This window comes from Montipora capricornis, chromosome 6, assembly GCF_036669925.1.
Source record: "Montipora capricornis isolate CH-2021 chromosome 6, ASM3666992v2, whole genome shotgun sequence".
Classification (NCBI taxonomy): domain Eukaryota; kingdom Metazoa; phylum Cnidaria; class Anthozoa; order Scleractinia; family Acroporidae; genus Montipora; species Montipora capricornis.
Genome location: NC_090888.1, coordinates 25,718,510 through 25,733,509, shown reverse-complemented (window position 1 = coordinate 25,733,509; position 15,000 = coordinate 25,718,510). Strand labels below are relative to the sequence as shown.

The 15,000-nt window shown below is 41.5% G+C and overlaps 1 long non-coding RNA gene across 1 annotated transcript; it reads left to right on the top strand.

Moving 5' to 3' along the window:
• Positions 1-10,700: 10,700 nt before the first annotated feature.
• Positions 10,701-13,917, top strand: LOC138050393 (uncharacterized). Its single transcript, XR_011132601.1, has 2 exons — positions 10,701-11,574; positions 13,286-13,917. It is a non-coding gene; the product is annotated as an uncharacterized lncRNA (long non-coding RNA).
• The last annotated feature ends 1,083 nt before the right edge of the window (positions 13,918-15,000 follow it).

Sequence of the window (15,000 nt, the reverse complement as noted above, 5' to 3'; positions counted from 1 at the left end):
GCGCGGGGCCGTCGTGGTCGCCCTGCTTCAGTTCGTTCTAATGTTTTGAGAGTCAACGCGGACATTGAAGACCCTGTTGCCCGGCCGTCCAGAAGAAGAGAACATCACAGTTCAGGCCGTCGTAGCTCTCGTTCACATATTGCAGCTTCAAGCGGTTCTGGCCTTAGTTCTTCGCCTTCGCGAAGGAGTACCCGCGAGCGTGCGCACCGTAGAAGTCGTTCCGCTTCTCGCAGCCCTGAGCCCCCAACTTGGGCGAAGGAAATCTTAGAGGCACTGGAGGGGAAGAAGGAGGCGGTCAAGGTTGTCAAGGAACAGCTCGACTCACTAAAACGCAAGTCTGCAGAGGAAGAGCCCGAGTTCAAATATAAGAGTAATAAGAAACAGTTCAAGTTTAACACTGACGTCAAGGATAAGTTCAATCAGATTTTAGAGAAGGCTGGGGCGGATGACGCGATCACTAAGATTGCCAACGAAGTTATGTCACTCCTTGATAACAGAAATAAGTTTATTTCTATTGCTGACCGGGATGGCTGGGACGTGGTAGAATATTTTGAGGCGGACCCGCTCACTAAAAATGACGAAGAAGAAAAGAAACTACGTGTCGCGCGCAAGGAAGCAGAGAGGTCTCGGGAGAAGCGAAATCGAAAAAATAACCTGAGAAGCAAAATGGGGACTCGTTTTAAGTCTCAGTCTACATCTTCCGAAAGCGGTCTCAGTGTAAATTTTGGCCTGTCACATAGAATCGTGGATTGTCGCCCGGATGTCGGTCAGCTTTTGGTTAATCCTGTACCCGAGAAAAAAGCTTCTGTTTATCGCTGCTTTGGTTGCGGCAAAGCAGGCCATTTCATCAAGGATTGTAAGGTTCCCTCTTCCGCTAAATGACTAGCTGACTCTGATTTTGACGAATTTTCGGAGCGCGGCGAGGCTGAACTTGACACAGACGGTTCCTTAGTATCTTGTATTAGAGGCCGCTTGCTCAAATTTCTGCATGTTTGGCGTTCTATTGGGGCCTCTTCTTTTGTTCTTAGTGTCATTGAAAGCGGTTATAAGTTACCGTTTGTTTCAATTCCAGTGAAGTATTTCTTTAGTAATCATAAAAGCGCTGTTGATAATAGGGCTTTTGTTTGGGAGGCTATCGAGCAATAATACAATACAATACAATACAATACAATACAATACAATACAATACAATACACTACAATACATACTTAATTGAGTGTCAACGAGTGGTCAGAGCGGGTCTTGAACCCGGGATCTCCGGATCTCAAGGCAAGCGCCCTAACCACTGGGCCACACTGCCTCCTTGTTGTTGGCGGGTAGCGCGGTGGAAGTCAAGCGTGACCAAGTTCATGTTTGCAGTCCCTTAGGTGTAGTTCCTAAAAAGAATGGCAAATTTCGATTGATTCTTGACCTTCGCTTTCTTAACAAGCACCTAGCCAAGCGTAAGTTTAAGTTCGAAGACCTCCGAGTCGTGGCGGAAATTCTTCAGCCAGGTGATTGGTTTTTTACTTTCGATCTTCGTAATGGCTACCATCATGTTGACATTTCTCAAGAGCATTGGAAGTATTTGGCTCTTTCGTTTACTTTCTATGGAAAGCCGCGCTATTTTTTGTTTTGTTCGCTCCCTTTTGATTTAAGTACGTCTCCTTACGTTTTCCCCAAATTGCTAAGACCAGTTGTTGCACACTGGCGGTCGCAAGGCATTAGGATTTCTGTCTATTTGGACGACGGTATCAGCGCCGATTCAAGTAAAGCTTCGTGTTCTCAGGACGCGCAACTAGTGCGAGGCGATCTTGATCGCCTTGGCCTGCTAGTGAATGAGGAAAAGAGCAATTTTGAACCGCGCCAAAAAGGGGAGCATTTAGGCTTTATTTTGGACCTTACCAAAGGAGAATTTAGTATCCCACCAGGCAAGATTGATCACCTGTTTAATCTGGTTTCACTGCTTCTTGACGATGTTTCATCCACGGCTAGGGATGTGTCTCGTATTACGGGTACCCTTATTTCTATGGAGCTCGCTTTGGGTCCGGTTGTGCGTTTGCGCACCCGCGCCTTGTACGCAGTCCTTAATAGTGTTCATAGCCTTAGCTGCAAGATCGCTTTAACGCGTGAAGCTGTAGAGGAACTTAGTTTTTGGAGAGGTAATTTCTTTCGTTTGTGCGGCAAACCAATCTGGAGGCCCTCCCCGAAGATAGAGCTTTTGTCCCACTCTGATGCCAGCAATGTGGGTTGGGCGGGACTAATTGTGCAATTTGGTACGCACGTCGCTAGAGGGAACTGGTTGGGTTCCGAGGCCCTATGCAGCTCTTCTTTCCGCGAGATTCGTGCTATTAGATTTGTTCTTCAGTCGTTTTCCAGTCTTTTAGCGGGCAAGGAGTGCAAGCATAGATCTGAAAGTCAGAGCGTCTGCAGTATTTTGTCCGTCGGCAGTAGAAAACCTCATTTGTAAAAAGAAGCGGTTGCCATTTACAATTTGTGCCATGTAGCGGGTATTCGCCTTTCTGCGGAGTGGATACCTCGCCACTTTAATTTCAAAGCTGATTATTGGTCGAAAGTTGTCGACACCGATGATTGCATGCTCAACCCTGTCCGTTTTCGCCAGTTTGATATTCTGTGGGGATCCCACACCGTAGATCGTTTTGCGAGTCATAATTCTTTTCAGTTGCCCAGGTTTTGTTTCCGATGGTGGTGTCCTGGGACCGAAGCTGGTGATGCTTTTACCGTCAGCTGGGGAGGGGAAAACAATTGGTTGGTCCCCCCAGTCTTCCTTATTTCCAGGGTTATCAGTCACATGAAAGTGGGTAAAGAACAGGGCACTCTCATTAGCCCATTTTGGCAATCTGCTCATTGGTGGCCGTTGGTGTCTCGAAGCCCCGGGGTTTTCCACTCTTTTGTTCTTGACTGGCGGGAGATTCCTTTACATGAGTCTACTTTTCTCCCTGAATCCGCAGCTGCGGATTTTTTCGGGCATGGTATTCCCTCGTGTAGGGTATTTGCTTTGAGAATTGTATTTCCTTAGTTTTTGCCTTAGAACGTTTTCGGGTATTAGATGAGTACCTTGAACGAGTTGTTCAGCCTAATTATTTGCTTTTGTTTTGTCTGAGCCTCTTGGCCTAGGTGTGGGCCTTTGCTCTGTGCAAGTCAGTGGACTTGGAACTGTACTAGTGCGCACGAGTTGTGCAGCTGAAGCAAGCCGAGAGGGCAGTGCCGACACAGTAGTGTGTTCATTTTAGAGTCAAGTGGACTCCTATCCGTTGTGCGGATTTGCTTACCAGTTGACGCCGAGTGGGCCAAGCCTCCATGAGTTGGAGTGTGTACTGGTGCTGTGTTAGCTTGCCATGTGGGCAGTTTTCGCCTCAGACGATGTGTATCTTGCGCGTTTAGTGCTGTGTAGCATTTGGATGTTGTTCCTGTTTTTAAAGTGCCATGTTTTTGACATTGTTGATTTTCGCTTTAGGCTTGTCGCCTTACCAACGGAGCAACGTGGAGATTCAGAGGCTTGTAGAACTGTTAAAGACTGTCATACTTAATGACTGTGCCGCTTCAACCGTGTCTTCGTATGGAGGGGCAGCCAATCGATGGATTGACTGGTGCAAAGCTTACTCGTTTCGTCCTTTACAGTGTAACCCAACCGCAGTTGCTCTCTACTTAACAAGTCTTTCAGACCGTGGCTTATCTCGCTCGTCAATCCTTGGAGCAGCTTATGGCATTGCATGGCTACATAAGAAGCTTGGGTGTCCTAATCCTGTTGACGATCCGCTCGTTTCTCAGACCTTGGCTGGTTTTAAACGCCTCCTGGTTGGGCCATCTAAGAAAAAGCAGCCTATTGAATCTCATCACGTCAGGGCGCTGATTCGTTCCCATGGTCACCCTCGTGCTTCTCTACCGAAGTTACAAATCGTGTCGCTGGTTGCGCTTGGTTTTTCTGCTTTCCTACGTTGGTCAGAGCTGCGTGACTTTCGTGCCTGTGACTTAAAGTTTTGCGCCACCCACATGTCTGTTTTCCTAGACAGACGTAAGAACGATCAATTCCGTCAGGGGTCTGTGGTTAAAATTGCTCGTTTACCTTCTAGCTCTTGTCCAGTGAAACTGTTAGAGTTGTTCCTTGAGCGCGCAGAGCGTCAACCATTTCAGCCATTATTTTGCCTTTGCCAGAAATTGGGTACCGGGTACAAGCTGCGACAAGCTCCCCTGTCATATTCCCGGGCACGGGAACAGTTTCGCCAGATGATTTCAGAACTTGGTTTAGACTCAAACGAATTTGGTTTACATAGCCTTCGTTCAGGTGGTGCTTCCCAAGCAGCACGCAGCGGAGTTTCTGGGAGAGTATGGCGTAGGCATGGTGGTTGGCGCAGTATCCAAGCCGCAGATGGTTATGTCCATGAATCGTTGGAAAATACCCTTGTGGTATCTAGAAATTTGGCTGTTTGATTTTCAGTATGTGTTTTGCTCGATAAACATTGCGCGAGTTGTGTTGTATGCAGCAGTATGGAGAGATTTACATTTGCCCTATTAATTCTGATGGCTTAACGATGTTTGCTTAATGAACTTTGCCTTATCTCGTATCCTTTTATGCTTTTGCCACTGATTGTGAATTGTCTGCTTATCCCGCAACGCATTTCTGTTGTCAGTTTTTTTGGGTGCGGGGAATTCAAGAATTGTTCATTTATCTTTGCCTGAATCCAGCAAAGCGTAATGAAACAGAAGATAAATGGTTTCTTGAATTCCCAAGCGCAGGTGCGTTTGTCGGCAGTGTGTTTTAAGTGCCGGCATGAGACTATGACAAGAAAGTGTGATATGCAAAGTAGCAAGTATATATTCGCTGAACAGTAAACAAGTTTCATTGTGGATTTTTACAAGCGGACAGTTAAATTTTGTTCTTTTTTATATTTTGATTGAAATCCTGTAATCCTTTTCCTCGTAACGATTTTAGTTGTTTTTTCCTAGTAATTGACAGTTATTATAAGTGGTTTTGTTTATTCAATTTACTTTGGCCGCATCAAACGTATACAGTTTGTTTGATTTTTTGGTGTCTAAACAGTGTAAACATTTGTTTTTTGTTTTGTGATTAGTTGGTTAGTTCAAACACGTTCCAAAACCTTGGGGGATATTCTAAAGTTAACAAAAATCGGTTGTCGGTGTTGAATCCTTGACGGATTTTTTATTTTCGGCTGATATTTCGAGGAAAGTGAATTATCTGGCCGCCAAAAATGTCCTTTCGGCTGGGAAAATCCCTCTCGTCCACTTTTTGTCCAAGTATTTACCGTTCACTTTCATTTGAACGATAGCGTTCAGTCGTACACCATGTCATCTCCATTTGTGGGTGGCTCGAAAAAATAACTTTGGAAGACATTGTGAAGGCTGGCCTCAGAAATTTCCGAAACCACTGTCTTCACCATAACTTTAACAGGAGCGGCAATTACCCGTTACTGGTTTCAGAAATTTCCGAAACAGTTTGTCTTGGCTATTGCTAAAAACGAGGGCAGTTAACCACTGCCGGTTTCAGAAATTTTTGAAACCCCTGCAGCTGACCACACGTGAAGGTGAGGGAAATTAGCGATTATTGGTTTCGAAATTTTTTGAAACCAGCTTCAATGATAGATGGTTTCAGAAATTTCCGATACCACTTCCGAAACGAGTTAATTGTCCTAACAATGTCCAAAGACACTGGAGCCACTAACCTTTGCACTAAGATTAATGTGACGGTAAATGTGCTATTAATCGCGACACAACTTGTTTTAGAAATTTGCGGAATCCCTCTTATTCTCTATGGTATAGGATTAAGACAACGGCATAACTTCTCCGGTATCACAAATAATTTATTTACAACGTTGCATTGAATTTATATCCGTTCAAAGAAGAAAACACATCATGAATTTCGAAATTTAATATTCGTTAACGGTGTTCGCCTATTCACTGTTATCTTCCTCAAGCACATCCTGCTCCAAGCTTTGTCTTATACTCATTAAAGTTTCCTCGTCTGAATCCACGACAACTCATTTCTTCCGGCGTTTGAGACTTGCCTTGGCTGCTGATGCTAAAAATGATAAAACCAAGAAACATCTTAGGAAAAAGCTGTTAATTGAAATTTGTAACGTCATCTTTGACACGTATTCGTTGCCTGACATCAGCACATATTCTTGCCCATAAAAGCTAGATAAACTGACAAAGAAATATCTTATTGCTCAGTAACTCTACCTCAGAACGTGGACGATCTTCGCAAGAAACATAATCTGAAGTGTCACGTTCGAAACGCGTGTGATTTAATTTATTTACTTAGAGAGAGTTAGAGTACTGATATATTTATATCGGTGAGTTCGATAACTCTCTAAGATTAATAATTTTTGATTCCTGATTTATATTCTACTTTACTAGTTCAGTGATGGCCGTTAAATGTATTTTTCCTGAGGCTGAGTGACCATTCTTGGCCTACATTTGTTTAGTGAATACATCTTAGAAGATTAGTATAGGTAATCACATGATTTCGAGTGCAATTTGGAATAAATAAGCATGAGTAAATTTTTCAAAGGCCAACAAAAGTGCACGAGCCCGTAGGGCGAGTGCACTTTGTGGCCTTTGAAAAATTTACAAGTGCTTATTTATTCCAAATTGCACGAGAAAAATCATGTGATTACTTATTAATAATATACACGAAAAACATAACTACAACAAAAAAATTTTGACAGGGCGCGCTTTTTTTTAGTTCATTCAACTGATTGGCTGAAACAAATTACAACGTTTGTCAAATGCAAACTTACAAGACCGACACTTTCAAAATCATTCAAATTAGAACTTGGAAATGTGTGAGGACTGATTTAAAACCTTTCAAGCGTTTTAAATTTATGTAAAGAAAACTCGCTTTACAATAATTAGGAAAAGTAAACGTTCAATCAGAATCATCCTCAATAATGAACGCTCGGCGTTTACAAGAACTGGGCTGTCGTTTTGAAATCTCAGGAGCTCGCTTCGAGCGGCCAATGATGAAAGACACTTGACAGTTGTTGAACGTGTTCATCATGGTCTGTCCCTGGGACCTCATCATGGTTGGATTTACAGAGAAATTCTGAGTTTGAAAACCTGAAAGTGATGGTGGGAATTGGTTTTCTTTCGTCGCTGTCATCGATGGGCCGGCCAATGTGTGTGGTACTGGCATGTTCGTGTTTACCGGAGCGAGTGGAGCCGCAGTTGTCGTGATGTCGGAAACTGCCATTCGCTTTTTCTCAGCACCGGGGTTTTCATAATTCCGTTTGGATATTGCACTGGAGAGTCGTCGTTGTTCTTCCTCGTCGGCTTCATCGTAATCGTCAAGGGATTGTACGCTTCGGTGGCCTGTGACCTTCACTATATCTGAGCGTTCAACGTTTGCTTTCTTTAGCTTGCTCACTGTTGTCTTTCTAGCACTGTGATTCGTAAATTTTTTGTGACTTTCTTCAAGGCTAGTACCCGCCACAGTTGTTTTCATCATGTTGCTAATGGTGTTTACGCCCATTGGTTGAGTTTTGAACCAGATGTTGTCATTCAGTCTTCGGTTTCTTTTGATACTGAGGTAGAAAGGACCTGACCATCGCATGTTAAGTGGTCTTCGCTCGACAAACTGCTTGAAGAGAGCAACCGGACACCTTTCTCCTCCAACAGAGAACATTCGTGGCTGAAAATCTCTGTTCTTGCTCTGCAGTCCGCCCTGTCTGGTCTTCGTTGGACCTTCGGTAAACTGCACGAACTCCATACCTTCGTCATTTTTGCAGAGTTGAAAATCTTCCATTTTCATTGCGTGGTGCTCTTGACGACCGCGGAGACCAAAAAACTGCGTCAAAAGCCACCACATAGAAGAAATAAGCGCTTCTGGAGTTTTGGAGCCAAATTTTTCTCCCTCCCACAGCACCTCCTCTTCTTCCTCAGTTAAACTTCTGGCTTTATTTGGACGTTTGCCCATACCGGATTGGCGAAGTTGCCGAGCTTTCCCCTCTAAAACTTGCGTGGAAGAGTGGAACTCCCTGTCTCTTATGATGGAAAACTTGTATCCTTTCTCATTTAAATGTCTATCAAGTGCAGCTATCATCACTTTTAAGCTGTCTGGCTCGTAGTCGTCACCGTTTTTGTTTTTTACTTCAGCGTAGAATGATTCAAGTAGCTTGTTTAGTTTTCCTGGCTCGTTTTCCTCGATTTTGTTGACAATATTTTTCTGTTTGCACCACGTCTCCCATACATTCAGCCAGAAAGACGTACTCTTTACTGTATTTGGGTTTTTGGAAAAATTTTTTAGCTCTTCAATCGTTGTTTCGCTCGCAAAACCAAATCGTTGTTTGCTGAAAACTCCGGCCATTTTCCTCCGCGTCTTATCTTAAAATTTCCGCCAATATGTTGCTATAGAAACAGCTCTAATCTGATTGGTTCTTGTTGGTTTCTTTTGTGTGTTTAGCCAATCAGAAAGCCTTTGTAATTTGCACTCGTGTTACAAGTTTGCACTCGTGTTACACATTTTGCATTCGTGTTACAGAAGAGCTGCACTCCTTTCTCAGCCAATCAGAATTGAGTAATTTTTTCGTGTATATTATTAGAATGATAACCCTGGCTAGTCTAACATACATAAATCCAGTAAAAAGCAATTGCAGCTCTGAGCTGTTGCAATAAACGTAGTAACTGAAAAATTTGAATTCCTTTCGGCAACTCCGCATTAAGTTCCTCACACATGCATGTGTGTTTTGCACGGGGTGTTTTCTCTTTTTACACTATAACTAGAATTTACTCCGATACATCTAGAATTCACTTTGCAATGAAAACAATTTCTTTTCTCTCGTGAGCTGGTATACACACTTATAGGCACAATCTCCCAATACTTCAAATATGTCGACAATTGAAAATTGAACCAGACAGTCACTATCTTAGTGTGTCACGCAAGGTGAAAACTCGGAAATTTAAAATGCTCTAAAACGAAAGACGCTACGGCACTGGAAACTTGCAAAAAGGCTTAATTCTAGATTTATATTGTCAAAGTAGTCCAAATAAAAAATTATAAAACCTCGATTTTGATTATAGAATTTATGTCAAGGTGAAAACCACTACATTGTTACTTAGAATATTAAAAGGTTTTCATTTGTTTAAAACGGCTTACTGTAACTTGCAAAACGAGAGGAAACGAAACGAAATTTAAACCTGTATTTCACAAAATGAATATTTGAGCATTTCGATAGCAGTAATTCGCAAAATAGATGATAAGTGAGCTGGTTTCTTATTACGCTACGACGATAGTCACGTTCAACATACCTGGGATAGAAAACATTCTCTCTACTTTTTGATGAAACACGCCCCATCTGTTTCATCTCTTTGGTGGTCATCTACCTTTGCTCTCTTCGAATTTCTGGGCTCTTCATTAACCTCCAAGCCAGGTTTCCGTTTGCCATCGTGAGAACTTGGCTCGTTAGTACGATCTTGCGATCCCCCTTGAGAAACCAACGTCTGAAACCACTGGAGAAAGAGAAAGTGATGGCCTTTCATCCACTGTTTGGTTGCTTTTTTGAATCCGTTTAAATCTGTCAGCAAACTGACGACTGGAAACAGTGTAATCCATAAATTGTTTCGAGAAATCGTTTGCAAGGATGTCGAATTTGCCTAAATCTACAATTGTAGCCTTACACCGGCAGATAGGTTGGAGAACATGACCTGTAGAATGAAAAGACCTGAATACGCCAATGATGTCACTTCTCTTTTCGTTCTTTGTACAGTATTCAGAAAAATAAGTAAGCAATGTACCTTAATAGAAGAGGTATCCGAACTTTCAGCAACAGCGATAACATTTGCCATCTCCTTGCCGCCAGTTAATGTCCCTTTCCGTTTTTGTATAAATATCGTTAAGTCTAAACCACCATTTTCCTGTCTCGGGTTTGTCGCTCTTACCATTTTTACCTTTGCTCATAATTTCGCACGTTGCAAAAAATATCTTAACTACAATTTGGAAAAAAAAACAAGATCCTTGATTAACACCTCGACTAAGAACAGTCTGTAACGATACGCGAATGACACCCCAATTTATATTGCTCCTGTTGAGAATCCGTGGTTTTGTAAAAACACGCAAGAACCAAGATGGCGTGCGGAAAACAATGTCGTTTCATTTACAGAGGAAACATCTAGGAATCACATTCCTTGCTCCAAGAAGGAAAAATATAATGCAACTGATTCCTGTGTCTTACCTCTCGACATTAAGCGTTTGTCATGCTTTTGAAAACCAAACATGAATCGCCGGGCTACGAAAAACCTTCAACAAAGTTTAGTATTTCCCACTTCTCAAGTTTTTCTTTTTCGTGCCAGAAGGACAGAAGAAATTCCCACCCATGATTATCAACGTCATGACCGATGGATGTCACCAGTGTCACGTGTGAGATTGAATGGGTCATTCACCTTGCGGTGGAGGGCTTTGCGAATCAAAGATCTAATTTCTTTTTCGGCTTATCAAATTTCGTTTCATACTTCATTTGTTAGTTTTTATTTGTGCTTAAAACTCGTGCATTGCATCATTTTTTATGTTGCATGTTCATCTCCGCAAGGGTACCGTTTGGTGTCATGATAAATTCAGCTATCGGTAAATTATCGACAATGCAATATTTCCGGTTGTCACTCGCATTAGCGACATGGATGCAACGATGGAAATACGAACATACGATTTAGACTCGTTAACACACCTCACCCTCTCCAGTGAATCTTGCGAGTAGCGATTTCCTAACCTCTTACAGACGAAGATTTCTCACTTTTTATTCGGACAAAAGAAAAATTGAGGTCATTGCATGTTGATCGTAAGGTAACATTTGCTGTCACAATAAACTCAACCACATATTCTCACGATATTTCCTGTTGTTACCCTCTTTGGCGCCATGTATCGCTGAAAGTACGCACTGTTAGTTTAAGTCGGGTTAGAGTCCAGCCGTACGGTACTTTTCTGAGAGCGTTAACGTTAACGCACTACATCGCCTCCAGTGAATCTCGCAAGCAGCGATTTCCTAACCTCTTACAGACCAAGATTCCTTACATTTTATTCGCACAAAAAAATTGAGGTCGTTGCATGTTCATTCCCGTAAAGTACCATTCGGTGTCACCATAAACTCAACCACATATTCTCACGATATTTCCGGTTGTCACTCTATTTGGCGACATGCATGCAACGGTGAAGTACGCACAGAGGCCAGCCGCACGGTTCCTATCTTAGAGCGTTAACGCACTACACTGTCTCAAATGAATCTTGCAAGTAGCGAACTTGAAAATCCAGGTCCTTCTTCTCCTTTCTCGTCATCCTGCGATTGCCTGGAACCGGACTCGGAAAGTGACTTTTCGCCTCCATTAAATGGCAATTAAACATCACAGCTTTCTGCTAAATTAATCAGCCCAGCATCCAGCTCACTGTTCCTTCCTGACTCTGATCAAAGTGATCCAGAGGAATATGGAGAAAAGGGTGGCTTGAAAGAAAGTGAAGAGGATGAGGATGATATGATATGGGTTTCAGGCCATCAGAAGAACTTGATGAAGATTCCCATGAATCAATGACGCAAGGAGGAGCAAGTGGAGAAAGTGCCATCGAAACTCAAGGTAAAATCGTACTGCAATTGCATGGTTTCATAATAGTAAAATCCTGCCGCGTAGTTTTTTGCTCTCTACGCTCCAAATCGAATAGACGTTAATTGCGAAGCCCGAGGCTGCCTTGAATAACAATCACTAAAGTGGGCACTCTGTTGTTGTTTGCAGACACTACCTGCTTGCAAGACAGCCACCGTAAAGATAAATGTCTATGTCTTTGTTGGGGCTACAGTATTTCTCTATTTCGATTCTAATATATCAGAATTACAGCAAAGTTCTGTTCGAGAACATCTACCTTTTCAAGGAGCCACAATAAGTGAATTTTATCACAAGAAAGTCAACATTGTGTTCAGGTTAAACAGGAGTGCCACGAAAAAGCAGAAAAAGGGTTTAATATTAAAAACATCCTCATCACGAGGTGCATTAATGCTGTGAAAATCTCAAGATAAAAATAAGAAAATAGGTGATTGTAAGAACGTTTTCCAAAGATCAAAGTTGGATGGGATAAAAGTTATGTATTGAAGATGTCACATTAGGGGTGCGACCACTTATTATGGCCAGATTTGGAAAAGATCTTCTGCGATGATAAGGGCGTTAAGCCAGGGTTGATTGACAAAAGAGGTCAAAAGAAGGGTAGTCAAATACTGTGGATTACAAAAACAGTTATAAGTATTCATGTTGCAAGTGCCAGCCACATACAAAATGCAAAGGACGATACTAATTGGAGAGAAGTGGACAAATTAATAAAAAGGTAACAGACGCCCGAAGAATTTGTAGAGTCAATGATAAGAAAGAATGAAAATAACATGGAAGGAAAAACTCAAAGCCTGTCGAAATTTTCAAAGCTAAAAAAAGTATAGGGAAATATTATGCGCAATGCTTTTTGTCGAGGTTCTTGGTCTATTTAATGCCATTAAAGAAGACAAAATCGCTTGTCTGAGATACCATTTACTTTTACAAAAGACTGATGATAAAAATTACGGCTACATCAAGCCTGGTCGATTTGTGTAGTGTCTATCTGACGGATTTGTTCAACCGAGGTCAAGTACATGTATGTTAACGTGCGTGATATTACGAAGCTCAAAGTGAAATCATGATTAATTAAACAGTTGTGTGATTTATCGTTCTTCTGAAAATAAACATTTTTACAATTCGTGCGATCCACTCATTTCTCCGTCTTTTAAACAGACGTTACGAAAATAATTTGTCAAGACGACACATGAAAGATTTAAGCAAACATTTGTGCCTAAGTGTTCACAAATTGGATAAACAAATGCCACAAGAAAAAAAAAATTCTATCTGACAAACAACAACATAGGTCATACCTATGGGGTTAAGGTGCTACATATAAATTATAACTGGCAGAATGAGTTCCGTGACCTTGGTCCCTGTCCAAGATGAACTGAGGACGCTTTAACGAAACCATACCAGACCCGCTCAGTAAGTTCCACAAAGTTTGGTTATCCTTAAAACTCAGTTAATTGTTTTCTAGAAATACTTTACTGTCGATTACTGCATGTCACCTAGCTATCAACTCAGGCACTGCATGGTAATCTCCCTTTAACTACAGAAAACCAGTACTGGCAGATAGCTATTAGCCTTTAAGCAGCAAAATGTCTTCAGTTAAAGAGTTTCCAGATGTGCTCATCAGTATAACCTGCTATCATTTTTGGACACAACACGAAGATATATAGGTGGTAAACCCCTTGCTTTGCTGTTTCAGGTTTACACAGGAAGGTATGTACCTCCAGCACAAAGAGCAAATCCTGTCCTGACTGTAGAAAACTGAATGTCCGAAATTACATTGGGGACATTTGTCACAGTTCACCTAGATGACTGCGATAATTAAAGTGCCAGTAATTGGAGAAGTGTTGGAAGTTGAAGAAGAAAGCATCAAGATTCATTACTGGCAAGGCTCTTTCAAAGGAAAGTGGAGGCTTCAAAATGCTCCAAGAACCTGGAGTCCTTGGATAGACGAGCTTCCTAAAACGTGTATCATTCTTTGTTCATTTTCTCTGTCAGATGACAATAAACTCTTGCCGTCTACTAGAAAATATCTACAGCAGGAGTATTCGAGATTGAAAAATCTGAATTGAGATTAATTTATCTAACGACAGCTAGTGAGGGCTCAATTTGTGGGAAACTGATCGTGAATAATATCGTTTTAGACAAAGGGACTTTTCGCCTCTCTTTAGCTACGGCGCCAGACAAAACACAATAACCTAATTTAATTTTTGGGAATATTTTCATCGAGGGGCTGACTTACTGTTGGAAAATTGCATCGCAGTTCAGGGGAACGGCTTGCTTGGCCTGGTATTAATTTGGTGCGTTAGCTTATTAAATTTTGTCCTCACCGCTCCATTATAATTCATTTATCACTATCAATGTAATTGACTTGGCAAGATTGAAGTGCCTTGGTTTTTTATTTAGGTGCTGATGTGTGAATGTAAGTCTCTTGTGGTGACTGCAAAAAATGTCCCACTAAAGACGTCTCCGCTACCATTGTCGGTTTTTGTCAGTATACATTAAAATAGCCTAGGTTTTTTTAATTATTATTTGAGGGTAATTTTTTTTTTCGCAAAGTAAACCACCCTCGAACACAAGGGTGATTCGAAAGCTATTTGCTCAGCGTTGGTTTCAGAAATTTTCGAAACCACCTTTGAACAGGGTTCAACAAGAATTGCCATTGGTTTCGAAAATTTCCGAAACCAATGACAGTTCACGCACGTTGTTGGAATATGGCTCTAAAGTGATCAAAAGAAAACATATACATGGCCATTCAATTTCCGGCCAGATGGTTTCAGAAAATTCTGAACTCATCATCGCCCACTCAGATCAGCTTGTAAGTTGGAAATGCTTTACCACTCGTAAAATATGAGATTGGTGGATACTGGTTTCAGAAATTTCCGAATCCAGGCAAAAAATTCCTCGGACAACTTTCCAAAATCATTACTAAGTAATCTTGGTTTCAATATTCCCTTAATAAAATGATGTTAATGCTTGGCTTCAGAAATTTCCGAACCCGCTAGGCTGTATTAAGGGAAGTTTTCTTTATTTAAGACGGAAAATCTTCCCTCTGTCAGAAAGTTATCACTGGCAGCTTAATTTTAGCCAAAAAATGTGGTCGAAAATTACCCCTAAATTACAATTTAAGCTTTCTCGGCTAAGATTGCTTTACTGCTTACAAAATCAGCCGCTCTTATAGCACTTAAAAAGCATATGATTTCGGTCTTTTAAGACTCCGTTGAGGGGGAAAGATCAATTTCCGGAAGAAACAACTACATTGCTCAGACTTCTTTGCCGAATTTTCACCAAAAGTCAGTTAAAAAAGGTACTATTTCAGCTGAAAATTAAACTTTGGAATATCCCCCAACGTTTTGGAACGTGTTTTCAATAAATGGGCTAAGAATTGTCTGCTTATCCCGCACCGCATTTCTG